Source organism: Lepisosteus oculatus, unplaced genomic scaffold (assembly GCF_040954835.1).
Source record: "Lepisosteus oculatus isolate fLepOcu1 unplaced genomic scaffold, fLepOcu1.hap2 HAP2_SCAFFOLD_269, whole genome shotgun sequence".
NCBI classification, from domain to species: domain Eukaryota; kingdom Metazoa; phylum Chordata; class Actinopteri; order Semionotiformes; family Lepisosteidae; genus Lepisosteus; species Lepisosteus oculatus.
The window spans coordinates 46,371-61,041 of NW_027167803.1; the positions used below are offsets into that span (position 1 = coordinate 46,371).

The 14,671-nt window shown below is 41.4% G+C and overlaps 2 non-coding genes across 2 annotated transcripts; both read left to right on the forward strand.

The window, feature by feature from the left end:
• The first annotated feature begins 6,800 nt into the window (after positions 1 to 6,800).
• Positions 6,801 to 6,873, forward strand: trnar-ccu (transfer RNA arginine (anticodon CCU)). The gene has a single exon. It is a non-coding gene; the product is annotated as a tRNA-Arg (tRNA).
• A 5,068-nt stretch (positions 6,874 to 11,941) lies between these two features.
• trnar-ucg (transfer RNA arginine (anticodon UCG)) lies at positions 11,942 to 12,014 on the forward strand. The gene has a single exon. It is a non-coding gene; the product is annotated as a tRNA-Arg (tRNA).
• The last annotated feature ends 2,657 nt before the right edge of the window (positions 12,015 to 14,671 follow it).

Sequence of the window (14,671 nt, forward strand, 5' to 3'; positions counted from 1 at the left end):
ATAAAAAGGCGATTCCTGTGTCGACCACTAATGTAAGAGCTATTTCAAGTGCGCCGTGGTGCGGCTTTTCAAATGCTTAACAGGATGATTTTGCATGCACGCGTGCTTTCATGCAGTCGTGTGAGCAACCATGTCTGCTTACGTGCAAACGGGCGTGGTTTCATGTATGCAAAAAACTTTCCTGGGCTCTTCTGAAGCACATAAAATTATTTGGAGATATACATTTGTCTTATTTTCCTCTTAGGCTCTAGAATTGATAACTTTTTTTTCATTTTTGGCATTTTTCATCATTTTCCAGAAAGTGGTTGCAAGCCCGATATCATGCGAAGAAACTTCAGGATTCGGGGATCAGTCAATGGATTTTCTTCAAAGTTGGATTTTTGCACTCTGTGGACCAAGAGATGTTGTTCTATAATGTTTTTTTTTCAAATTTAAAAATATCATTTTTTCATGGAGCTTTGAATGGGATTGATTCACCCTCCTTTAGCCAGGACAGAGCTCCAGGAGCCTGGGTAGGATTCTAGCTTTCTCCCCTTGCAGGCACCTGGCACAGAAGACAATATTCTTTTCCTTAAAATCTTTTTTTTTGTGTTCCTTGTTGTTCCAAACTTAATTTTAATCACTTTTAATTAGAGATTTTATTAAAAATAGTGCAATAAATGACTAATTTCACAAAAATTAATGTAATATAAAACGGATGTTTTCAACTTTATTGTAGTGTTTTAGAAACTAATATGTCTTCAAAAATGGTTATTTTTCACTCCTATGAATGAAAACTGTTGTTATATGATGTTTTTTTTTTTCAAATCTTAAATGATAATTTTTTCATGGAGCTTTGAAGGGGATGGATTCACCCTCCTTTAGCCAGGACAGAGCTCCAGGAGCCTGGGTAGGTTTCTAGCTTTCTCCCCTTGCAGGCACCTGGCACAGAAGACATCATTTTTTTCCTTAAAATCTTTTTTTTTTGTGTTCCTTGTTGCTCCAAACTTAATTCTATTCACTTTTAATTAGAGATTATATTAAAAATAGTGCAATAAATGACTAATTTCACTAAAAATACTAAAAGTAATATAAAACGGATGTTTTTAACTTTATTGTAGTGTTTTAGAAACTAATATGTCTTCAAAAATGGTTATTTTTCACTCCTAGGAATGAAAGCTGTTGTTATATGATGTTTATTTTCAAATTTTGAAAAAGCAAAGGATTCTAGCTTTCTCCCCTTGCAGGCATCGGACACAGAGAACCTCATGGTTTTCCTAAAAATCATTTTTTATGTTCCCTGGTGTTCCAAACTTAGTTTTAATCAATTTTAATTTGTTATGTTACAAACAGGGTAATAAAGTCTTAATTGGACTATAACTAATGTCATATTGTCTGCTACAAAACTGATATTTTCAGCTCTATTGTAGAGATTCTAGAATCAACTAATAAAGAATTGAAATAAAAAAAGGGCATAAGAAGACATTACCAACAACGACCACATGATGGAGATATTGTCTAGACATTACCAACAACGACCACAAGATGGAGATATTGTCTAGACATTACCAACAACGACCACAAGATGGAGATATTTTCCAAAGAGGCAAGAGGGGCAAAGCTGCGATAAGGTAAAATCATTTTTTGAAAGAGATTGTTGTCAGAATGCACATCCGTATCCCAAACAGAATCTCTAGTAAAATATGATCATTTGTGAAACAGGCAAATGAGTGTCAGCTACAATATGATTGCTACATATCTGCATTTGTTGGTATTTAAGGAGTAAGAGTGCAGGTTTAAACCTGCGATCCAGTGTGTTGAAGAATTTCACAACACTACCTCTAGCACATATGGAAATAAATCCTCATAATGATTATTGCCCTGGGCATGTACCAAAAAATCAGTGAGCATATATATATATATCACTGGGTTGAAGCTAGAAACACAGAATAACTGCAAACACATCCTAAATACAGTGTTCCAGCACCTTTGACCTCATCCAGAACGTATCATTTCTTGAAAGGGATTGCTGTCCGAATGCACATCTGAATCCCAAACAGAATCTCTAGTAAAATACGATCATTTGTGAAACAGGCAAATGACTGTCTCAGGGGCCCATTTCTCATTGTCAGACACATGTATGCAATGCTTTCACTGTGCATTGAGCAATAGGGATCAAAAACACCGCAGGTAAGGCTAGAAGTCATGTTCTATGATCATTTCTTTCAGCATTAGGGACTAAATATACTAAACGTATGATGCTAAAATGTTATTTTTACATATATTAATGTAATAAATGATTGCTTATGCTTTATAAACAAATCTAATTATAATAAAAGCTTAAGTTTTGTATTTATCTTGTACCATAGAACATGATTTTCTTTGTATTTCAAGCCCACAAAGTGTCCAAATGATGCACCTTTGACCTCATCCAGAACGTATCATTTCTTGAAAGGGATTGCTGTCCGAATGCACATCTGAATCCCAAACAGAATCTCTAGTAAAATACGATCATTTGTGAAACAGGCAAATGACTGTCTCAGGGGCCCATTTCTCATTGTCAGACACATGTATGCAATGCTTTCACTGTGCATTGAGCAATAGGGATCAAAAACAGAATGGAAACAGACATGGAAACCAACAAGGATGGGATTTGAACCCATGCGTGCAAAGCACAATGGATTAGCAATCCATCGCCTTAACCACTCGTCCACCTCGTCAACAAAACTGGGCTGTCCCAACTGGGTTGGCGCGCTCCAGATGATCTTTTTCTTTTTTTTCCCTCGTACTCGAGGGTCATTTTCCTGTTCCACATGCGATTTCAACATTTTCCTTGGGAGATGTCAAGCCAGCAAGCCACTGCTGTGGTTCAGTGGCCAGCGTGGAGTTCAGTGGCCCTGTTGTACACAGAAAGCACATTGAGCTCCTTGGACATGAAAAGTTCCAGATAAAAGCCATTTGTCATCCTTTCTCTTGGTGTCGATGTTGCTATTGTATGTAAAGGTGGCAACTTGCTCAGCGAGCAGGCGGAGCACACACCGAATGCAGATGTGTCTGAGTGGTGTGTCCAAGTGGCTGCAAAAGGACAGCACTCATGGGGCGCTGTGGCTTAGTTGGTTAAAGCGCCTGTCTAGTAAACAGGAGGCCCTGGGTCTGAATCCCAGTGGATAACCGCCTACGGCTAGACTTAATTAAATGCAAGTATTCATTTCCTGTCTTTAACACGACTTGTTTTTCTTAAAATGGATGCAACTTGCAAAACATGAAATACAAACCTTGCTAATCAGCGCTAGCAGCTGGCAAAAAAAAAAAGAAGTCAGCAATGTTTTTTTTCTTTAACCTTAACCCTGCTAATGGAGAAGAGTTAAACGACCGAGTCTATGCAGCTTAAACGGTGCGCACGTCGGGTTCTTAGCTGAAAGGGTGGTAAATCACGCTCACCCCAGTCCTTAATCTTTTAAAGAGGATACAAAATTGAACCTAGTCGCCACATCACATACATCCTGTTCAATGATAAAAAGGTAACATCTATCCTCGCTCCAGAGTAAATCTCACGTTGAGGGCATATTTTTTTTCACTTTACCGTGAATCGGGCTCGGCTGCACAGAGGAGAGAGCAGAGCAATGAGGTCACGGGGACAGGGGAGTCACACGCTGGCTGTTTGAACACGCGGAAGATCACTGAGGGATCCACAGTATATGGACCCTCCGTGCGCAATCAGTCCGCACTCCGGATTCTGAATCCTGCCATCCGAGTTAAGATCTCGGCAGAACCTGAAGCGCAGTTCCTTCTTAAAACTTAATCTGGTGAGCATTTCTAGAATCGTACTTGTATAGATGCAGCCTTTAATGTGTTGCTAGGTTAAAATTGATGACTTCTTGTATTTCAGTAGGCAACTGCCCTCTTGATTTCAGATTGAATTTCTTTAATACAGGGGCGCTTTTATGATGACAGAGTCATGTTCAGGTACTTTGCTTGATGGAGGAAGCTCATTTCAGACTCTGTGATCTGCTCACCTGGAAAGGTCTGCTGTACTACTACAAGAGAGAAGTAGAGTCTGGAAGAAGGGACAATTTTATGATGCTTTGGAAGGTAGTTTTTTTTTCTTTGAAATCGAAATGAATCAGAATATCAGAGCAAAAGACAAACTCTTGGTTTGGTTTAAAGAGATATGGTTTTAAAACAGACAAAATGTAGAAAACAGGTGTTTCTCACTTTTGGAAAAGAATGGACCGGGGGTATTTTACTAGTTGCAGTGCTGAGCTCACCGGGTTGCAGTCCTGCAGTGTTGCACCAGGGTCAGTGGTGCAATGGATAACACGTCTGACTACGGATCAGGAGATTGTAGGTTCGACTTCTGCCTGGCTCGGGTCGTTTTTAAATGCATCAGGCTACTCCCTAAGTAGCCTGTGCTACTTACTGTATTGTAATCGTACCCAGTAAGAGATTTCCTTCATGTAAATGAACTGCACCTGACAGCTTTAGAAAAACACCTGGGCTCAGTACGGTGCTGAGAGCTCATCGTTGCTGTTGTTCTAATTAGCACGCACTGCATCGGCTATGAACCCGAACTTTTCAATTATTCCGATCAGTAAGTCAACACGTAGTCCACATGAACGGTAGAAATATTCTCTTGTCTGTCTCTTGTTTGTATAGAACTGAATGTCCCTGACAATGTACTGTTAGTTTTAATTGAAGAACGGCATTTGTGTTCAAATATACCAGACAAGTTTACGTAACTGCTCATGTGACACTCAGTTGTAATTAGTCAAGAAATAAAGTCGAACAACAGCTGCGGGTTTGATTCTGAACGTATGAGATTGCAGCGCCTTTTACTTCCATTGACAAATGATAGAGATTCGAAGAGAGATCCTTCAGACCAGCAAGCAAACCCACGGCTATTTCGGTTTTCTATCTAGGCAACGTTGGTGTCTGCAATAGCATACATGAAAGCGTGATGCAATTTCTGTGGCTACATTTGTTGCACGTCATGCACAGTAACAGTGTTTCTAACACCAAATAAAAAGTCAACAATTAGCTATGACGCCTTCTCCTCAGTTAACCCACTGAAACCCTTGCTGTTAACAGTTCTTTACTGCGTGCTTTACGAGCACCTACATATCGTGTCGGTTCTTTCAGCTTTATTCATTAGGTTTTCAAAGGCATAAGTAGAGCACCAGAGGTGCGAACGCAGAATGTATGGTAATCTGAAGAACTGCTTTCCATGGCAGCGGGTCCAAGCGATTTAGCGTTTTTATAGTACCGGGAAAGGAGAAGCGGCACTTTGCCTTTGCCGCGCAGGCACAAGGCGACGTGCGGCAGACGCAGGAGTCGGCAAGTTCCGAACCTGCGCGGGGAGTCCCCAACGCATTTCGAGTCCATCGCCTTAACCACTCGGCCATGACAAAAGCGAGCTCGCTGCCGCCGCATTCCTCCTATAATCTAACACGGAGTGCGAGGTGGCTGCGGAAACCTTTTTAAAGTCGCTCTCTGTTAAAAAAAAAACCTTTCACAAGATTCGTGCCGGCAGACAGACACGCCTCAGAGGGTTTAAGGCTGGCTTCACGTTCAAATGATAAAGTCCCCCAGTCCGGATGTCAAAATGCAACTTTGGCAGACAGAAAAAACATCAACAAACCACAAATGTGGAAAAGGATTTTACAAGCTGCACCACACTGCACTTTCAAAAGCATTTACATTCGTGTTAGACGCAGGAATTGCCTTTGATTTGCGCGCTTACGAACGCCATGGAAAACGAAACAAAACTAAAGCCCTCAGCTCCTGCACTTGATTAAATGCCGTTACGTGTCGCAACAGGAATTTACGTCATCCTACCACTGCAACACGGGGAATAGAGAGAAATGAGCACAAGCTACGAATTGTCTCTAAACAGTCCCTACAGTTGTAAGACGCCTGGAAGCGTGCGCCCACATCATTAATCTTTGCGCATCTGTGCAAGGTAAACTCTGGAGCAGTCTCTGAAACGGCTCAAAGGAAACACGTGATTGATTCCATGTGCATCTGGGGTTCATTTCTTATTTACATTTAATTCAAGGGAAAGGCTTGGGTCAGTTTCAGACGGCCTCCAACAGCGAGATTCAAGCGCCCCACCTTCAGCCCAATCTGCGCCGCCAGAACGCCAACGGCTCCTCTGGTCTTTGGGGTGCGGTTGTGACCCTGTAACCTAAAGTGTTGGTGGCAGACAAATGGAGACTAACAGGTGATGTCCTAGGACATGACTACATTGTGACACTCGGTGGGGATGGTGACCATTGCTTGGAAAAGAGTGCGAGGCCCCTTTAGAAAAACATTTTGTTAACAGGCATTCTGCCTCAGCCTAAACACCTATAGCTTGCAAAGCGCATGCTATTAGACAGGCACCTCTGCAAGACCTTAAGAGTCTCTTAAACTAGTGATAGTAAGGTGTTCCCAATGGGCGATGTTTGGCTTTCAAATCATCTGTCTGTGGAAGCGCCGAGATGCAGCTGTTTAAGGCTTAGAAGCAGCTGACTGTTTCACTACCTAGCTGATTACTGTCAGTCAGGGAGCTCAGAGGTGAAAAGCCTGTCTGAGAGACAATTCGCCGTCGATCAGTTCAATATGTTCCGTACCAGCTCGGCGCACCTGAGATCATCTTGGTAGCCGTGTAGCTCAGATGGGTGAGAGCGTGTCTGTGTGTACCACCGTGATTGGATGCCGGTCCTTCTCAGGTCACAGTAAACCTTCTGCTGCCTAACTTTCCTAATTTTGGGGATCCCTTTGTAAAAGCAAAGGAAAAAAAAAACTGGCTCTTCATCAGCATGATCGACCCAACCCAGTGTGCCCCAGTGGCCTAATGGATAAGGCACTGGCCTCCTAAGCCAGGGATTGTGGGTTTGAGTCCCATCTGGGGTGCTCCTGTCCCATTTTGAGCGTACAAATGTCCTTGTGATTTGCAAAGCTGCAACCCCACCTTACTCAGTGAGCGTCTCTGCTTTTCTCTCACATACAGTTGGGAGAAAAACTTTTGTAAACAGCCCTTCGGAATGATGTGGATTTCTGCATGAATGGCTCCTAACATGTGATCTTATCTTTATCTAAGTCATAATAATTAATAAAGAGAGTCTGATTTAACAAATAACACACGCCCAACATTTGACATTGCTGTTTCTTTATTGACCAAATGGTTTAAACAATCAAGGTCATTGATGGAAAAAGTACGTGAACCCTTATATTAAGGAGCTAGTGGAACCTCCTTTATGACAAAAACCTCAACCCCCACTTTCTGTAGCGTCTGGTCAGACCTGAGCAGCGGTTAGGAGGTATTTTGGCCTATTCCTCTATGAAAAACTGTTTCAGTTCATGTATATTTTTGGGATGTCTTGCACTGAACGGCCTGCTTCAGATCACGCCACAGCACTTCAATGGGATTGGGGTCAGGACTCTTACTTGGCCATCCCAAAATACGGAATTTCTTTTGTTTCAGCCACTCTGTTGTTGATGTACTCCTTTGTTTTTGTCATGCTGCATGACCCAGCGTCTTTCGAGTTTTAGATCACAGGCAGACACCCTGACATTCTGCTGTAGATTTTCCTGATACATCTTGGAATTCATCGGTCCCTCGATGATTGCAAGCCGTACAGCCTCCGCCATGCTTCCCAGGTGGGATGAGGTTTTGGAGTTGGTATGCAGTGTTTTGTTATCTCCAAACATAACGCTGTGCACATTTACCGACAAGTTCAACTTTTGTCACGTCTGTCCACAGAACATTGTTCCAGGAGTTGCTGTGGAACATCCATGTGGTCTTTAGCAAACTTGAGAGGGGCAGTGGTGTTTTTTTTGGGGGGAGAGCAGTGGTTTCCTCCATCGTGACCTCGCATGATCACCACTCCTGTTAAGATTTTTTCTTATGGTGGACTCATGAACACAGACGTAAGACAAAGTCAACCACCTGTTCGCTAGATCCCATCCCCACTCAGCTAGTCAAAGATTCCCTCGAAGGACTGGCAGGACCTATAATTAGTATGATGAATGCATCGCTTGCGTCAGGCGTTGTACCTGATCAATTTAAGGTAGCGGTTGTTAGACCGCTCCTTAAGAAGTCAAATTTGGATCCACAAGTTCTTAACAACTACAGGCCTGTCTCAAAGGTCCCATTTCAATCTAAAAGTCTTGGGAGAATAGTTGTTGCCCAACGTCAATCGTATCTGGATTCAAAAAATATACTTGAGAAATTTCAGTCTGGTTTCTGAAACTGCATTAACAAGAGTCGTAAATGATATTCTCTTAGCTACTGATGCGGGGAATGCAACAGTGCTTGTGCTTCTAGATCTTAGAGCTGCCTTTGACACGGTTGACCTCTCTGTTTTGTTACACAGGCTTGAGTTTGAGGTTGGCTTATCTGGAACCGTCCTTCAGTGGTTTACTTCACATTTAACTCATCGTTTTCATTATGTTCAAATATCTAATAATTGTACTGCTTCATCAATGTCACCAGTTCAATTTGGGGTACCAGAAGATCAATGCTGGGACCAATATTGCTCTCTCTCTCTACATGCTGCTGCTAGGTAGGATAATATGAAAAAATAATATGAACTTTCATTCATATGCTGATGACACTCAAATAAACATTTTGTTTACACCAAACGACAACTCTTCTATTATCAGTTTAGTTAAATGCATTAAGGAAGGAAATACTTGGATGTGTGAAAACTTTTTGTTACTCAACTCTGAGAAAAATGAGGATCTGTTGATCGGAGGCAACAATACTGATAGGACTACTATAACTTCAGCACTTAACTCAGAGGATTTAAACATTTGCCTCAAAGAGACAGCACGTAACCTAGGCGGCATATTAGACACAAGGCTCTTAACAACTTGCATTGTTAAGTGCCTTGGGACAACCTTGTTGTGAAAGGCGCTATATAGAAATACATTGATTTGAATTGAATTGACAATGTAAAATGTTGTGTGTGTTGTTTGTTAAACAAGACTGTCTTTATTTATCAAAAAATAAAAGGAATTTGCTAGGAATGCAAACGTTAGGTTGCGCTTCTTCATGCTGCATCGTTGGCATGAGTGGAGCTTTTTAAACGTCTGTACTTACTGTGCCCCATAAGAAATCGTTTGTCCCCGTTCAAAAGAGATTGTGCGATGTCCTGCAGTGTTCTCAAAGCAAACCTTTGACAGTTTGAAAAGAGGAATTTATTCTGCTTCCTGTGCGTGCAGTAGTTACAAAGTTGAACGTCTTTACACGATTTGCTGCAGTTTTCAGTGGGCGGGCTTTGTCAGATGGCTTGGAAAAACGCACTGTGTTTCGGCTTGGGAAACATCATGAGAAGTGTCCTGCATGTTTTCTGTGTATAGCTGTCTTTTAACGCATACAGAATTCATTCGAAATCATTGATTTCTCCAATTAACAAGGGTCCCTTAAAAGATGAGTCAAAGTAACGTCTAATCGGATTAGTTTCCTTAGAGCTGGTTCAGAGTTTGCTCAAGAGTTTACCTTTCACAGATGCGCAAAGAAGAATGTTGGGGGTGCATGCTTCAAGGCGCCTTACAGCTGTAGGGAGTGATTCGAGACGATTTGTGGTGTGTGCTAGTTCCCATATACCGTACGCCCCGGGGTGCAGTGCTAGGATGACGTACAATACCGCTTGGGCACGTAACGGCGTTATATTCAAGTGCGGGACGTGAGGGTTTTCGTCTGTTCATTTTGTTTTGCTCTGCTTTGCTTTGTTTCGTGGTCAAGAGGCGTAAGGTAAGTCGTAATCCAGGGAGAACACTGGTGGCAAACAGTCCGAGGTGAGAGGCGAGGTCCAAAGTCGAAAAGGCAGAAACGCCAGGTAGAGCTCTCAAGGAGTAGACTCAATACCAGTGGGAAGCAGGTAAAGATGGTAAAAATAGCACTGCGTACCGCACGGTGGAGTGTGTGCAGGTGGGTTAACTCATGCGGCGGCGTTTGTTAATAATCACCCGCTGCTGGTGCTGTTTAGATTGCTTAAGAGTTGGTCTTAACTGCCTGGCGGTCATGACAAGCTCCTCTTTAAGCTGTGGTTTAGTTTTGCATTCATGTGTTTCTAGAGCAGTTATTTATGGGGGTGGGTGGGTCTTTCACAGAGGCTCAGGACAAATCCCCCGCCTGAAAGTCTAATGTGTGCGTTCAGACAGTCACAGGTCAAGAGCCAGGCAGGAGGACAATGGACAGAAGAGCCAACGAACTAAAAATAAAAGAACAGATATGAAAAAGCCACCATCTTTTTCTTTTTGACATTTTCCGACTTTCATGCAAGCCAGGACAAAGTTGCTCGTAGCTACTTGTGGATTCAAATACTCTATCGAGTGCTTTGATGAGTTTTTGCAATTTGATTGTCGTCCTGTCAGCCTGTTTCTGTTTTTTTTTTCAATCTAGTGATGGAAAGTAAGAGGGAAATGATGGAGCAATCAATAACCGCTCCGGAAAAATGGCAGAAAGAAATGGCCCGTCACTAAGGACATTTGTGAAGCAGAGGAGTGACATCACCACAAAGGCAACTTATTCTGCTGATCGTTTTGGTGAATAATGATTGAGGCGTGTTAAGAGAAAGGTAGCTGCGTCAGCATGCTTAGGCTGCAAAGGATAAAGCAAAGGTTTACTCCATGCTGAAAAGAGAAGAAAAGAAGCACAACGTTTCGGCTGTGGAGCCTTCTGCGCCATCTTCTTTAGCAATGGTGATGATGTTTACATTGGAAAAACTGAGACACGCATACTGGAGGGGCTTGAACCACCAACTTTTCAGCACCACAGAGTCTGACAGTCTTTTGTGCGCCCTACATTTGCAGGTTTATGGTCAAAGAAAACAATCACTTGCGCTTCTTGCAGCCGGCAATCTTTTTCCACTGACAACCAAGAAATGGATTTCATCTTTCACAAGCTGTATGGATTTCTTCAAAAACAAGTTATTCCAGAAAGGAAATGAATTCTTGCATTAAACTGAACCAAGCTGTACATGTTTGTCTGAAATGAGACATGCGGCACAACAAGACACGGAGAGAGGCACCGCTGGTATTCAGACCCAGGATCGCCTGCTTACTAGGCAGGCACTTTAAGCCACTAGGGAACAGCGCCAGCAGAGCACCGCGCTTTTACAGACACTTGGACACATCTGCGTTCGGTGTGCACTTAACCTGCTCTCTGAGCCCGTTGCCTCCGTCCCATTTAATAGCAGAACTGACGCCAAGAGAAATGATGAGAAATGGCATTTATCTGGCACTTCTCATGTCCAAGGAGCTCAATGCCCTTGACACCTCCCCAAGGCGACAGAGCTGTGCATTCTTTGGCGACAACATTTTTTCTTTTGTTTTATTTCTATACTTATTGATAGAATAAAAACGATATGTCATGTACTGTAAGGGAAATGTCTCTTTTCATGGGGAAAGCTAGCACCAGCAAATGTTGTGTTTAGAAGAAGTGATTTAACATGACACGTGACCTAATTTACCGGAGCAAAAGCTCACCCAGCAAGCCCTGCTTTACTTCTACAGGAGAGAAGTACTGTAGAGTCTGCAAGATGTTCAGCTGGGTAGCTACGTCAGCATGCCTCGGCTGCAAAGGAACAAGTAATAGGTTTATTGCATGCTGAAAAGAGAAGAACGGAAACACAGCGTTTCGGCCGTGAGGTCTTCTCACACCTGAAGAAGCCTCACACCTGTAAAAGGCTCCATGGTTTTCTTTCTTCTCTTTTCAACATGGAATACACCTATTGTCTGCAAGATGTGACAAGTTCACGGTGTTTTGGAAGAAAACCTTTTTTCTTTGAATTCAAAATCAATCAGAATTTCAGCATGACACACCAACACTTTTTCTGTTTTAAGGAGATGATATTTTAAACCTGATAAAAATAGTAGGAAACACAAGTTTCTTGCTGTGAAAATTTAGATGGGGAAGTGTACTACTGGTAGCAGTGTAGAGCTCTCTGTGGTGGAGTGCAAGCGCATGTTCTATGGGCCAGTGGCGTAATGGATTACGCGTCTGACTTCGGATCGGAAGATTGTAGGTTCGAGTCCTGCCTGGTTCGTGAGGCTTTTAAACCTCTCAGGTTCCTCGGTAACAGGTTGCCGTCATGTATATGAACTATAGAAAAGCATCTGCCACAACAAGTAAATTAGCACGCAAGTGCGGGCTAGTTAACACAGAACTGTATGGAGATCATCTCCAGCTCCGAGCTCAATTGCAATGATAAAACATGCAGAACAGAACTGGAGAGCAGCTGAATTTGTGCTCAGTAGGGTGGGGAGGACTCAGCATTGCTATTGTTCTAATTGGCATGAACTGCAGGGGATCTGAATCAGAACACGTCACTTAGTTCGATCATTGCGTCAATATGTAGGCCACGTTAATATAAAATTATTACTTTGTCTGTCTCGTCTTTGTATATAGCTGAATGTCCCTGACAATTTCATGTTAGTTTTTAAGAACGACATTGGTGCTAATATATACATATATAGCATATAAGGAACACGTAAAAGTTTAGTCCATGCTGAAAAGATAAGAAAACCGCCACAACGTTTCATCTTGGAATAAATCTTTACTTGTTGTTTTGCAGCCTACCCATTCTGACCTAACTCCTCCCTTGAAATTCCCTAACAGATAAGGGTACGTAACGGCTCATGCGATGCTCAGTTGCAATTTGTCCCAAAACAAACAAGAGCAGCAGCTGAGGGTTTGAGTTTGAACATGCACTGTATTAAAGCAGCTTTTATTTCCATTGATAAATGCTAGATATTCCTACAGAGATTCTCCAGGTAGTAAGCGATTCCTGTTTCTGTTTCTATTTCTGTTTCATATATATATATACAGTATATATACAGTATTGTACTATTATTATATAATTGTTACACTGTGGCTGTATTGTGTGTGTTAAGCTGCTGTTGCACTGCAATTTCCCTCACGGGATCAATAAAGTATCTATCTATAAGAAGACATTACCAACAACGACCACAAGATGGAGATATTGTCTAGACATTACCAACAACGACCACAAGATGGAGATATTGTCTAGACATTACCAACAACGACCACAAGATGGAGATATTGTCCAAAGAGGCAAGAGGGCAAAGCTGCGATAAGGTAAAATCATTTTTTGTAAGAGATTGCTGTCAGAATGCACATCCGTATCCCAAACAGAATCTCTAGTAAAATATGATCATTTGTGAAACAGGCAATTGAGTGTCTGCTACAATATGATTGCTACAGATGCAGCCATTCAAAATGCGCGGGCGTACGCTGTACGCAGTCTACCACAAGTTACCGGTAAATACCGCGAGTTACCGGTAAATACCGCTAGCAAAATAATAGTATCCGGAATTTCCGCAAGGTGGAGCTAATAAAGCTCAACTTCTCATGTTTGAGCTGTAGCCATCAAAGTCTTTAATGAAGATATTACTAATAGTATTTATAATAAATGAACTTGGACAAGCTGTAAACTCAAAGTATTGCCCTGGTCCACATTATTTTTTTCATTGACCGTCTTTGTAAAAGTAACACCACAGCATTTCGCAATCACGCATTTTTTTCCAATCATGCAAAGTACAGTAATTTTTGAGAATCGATTCACCATGCCTTTCACATGCTCATAAAAGAGGTTGATTTAGGAACATAAACATATTACCGTATGCAAACTGTACTGTATACAGTTTGTATATGTATATGTATATGTATATTTAATGTCTTAACTGTGCCCGTTTAAGTATTGAATATTTATATGGAATTTTACCACTGAAGGGAAATCTTAGTGCCTGAGCATAAAAAGAATAGGAGCATACTGCAACACGTGTGAAGGCCATAAACGATATTAATTTTGGAACATAAACATACAGTATATGGCTGGTCTCGGTACTTTAAAGAAAACATACACGAAACATGGTTTCATTATGACCAGAATCGGTCTTGAGATATTTTTAACTTGATTTACAGTATTTGAGAGGTATGTCTTGACACCGATACTACGTAAATACTCCTCACGTATATGTTTCTAGGTTTATATTATGCATTTCATACGGTCAAATTGCTTTTGAGCAACTGATAAGAAGCGCGAAACGGTATGCCCAGGGCGTTTTAGTTTTCGTTTTGTTTTAATGCAGTGCAGTGGATTGATTAGAGATATCAAGTACATACAAGTCATTTTTTAAATGTTGTAGTTCGTCTTGTAAAAATGTTACGAGTACATCATCTGTCAACAATTACACAGGTTCTGTTTCCATATTGCGGTTTTTGGTTATGTAATATTATTTTCTAATTTCACGTTGTGAATATATGATTTGGGCAAACAGAGCCGCAAAGAAGTACATTATGGGTTGTTGTTGTTTTTTTGCAGTTTTATCTAAAATAAGCGATGCTTAAACCTTTGTCTGATTCTTGTGAAACTATCCACACGACAGTTACCTAGGAGTTGACTTCAGTGATGTCACTGATGGGATGTTTCTAAAAATCCATCCTCTGTAAAACATCTTCTCTAGTTGTTCTGCATATGTATTCGCTAATGAAGCTGTGTGTTCTGAGCCTGGTTCTCTACATTTCTGTATGAACCAGCTTAGAGGGCTAAAGACAGCTTGTGTTTAAATTGAGTGTAAGGTAATTTATGCTTCTAAAGTCATGGTCAGCATTTATTATTGTACTGTGCTGTAAACTGCTTCTGTGCCTAATTACATTATTTTATAGTCGATAATGTTTCTG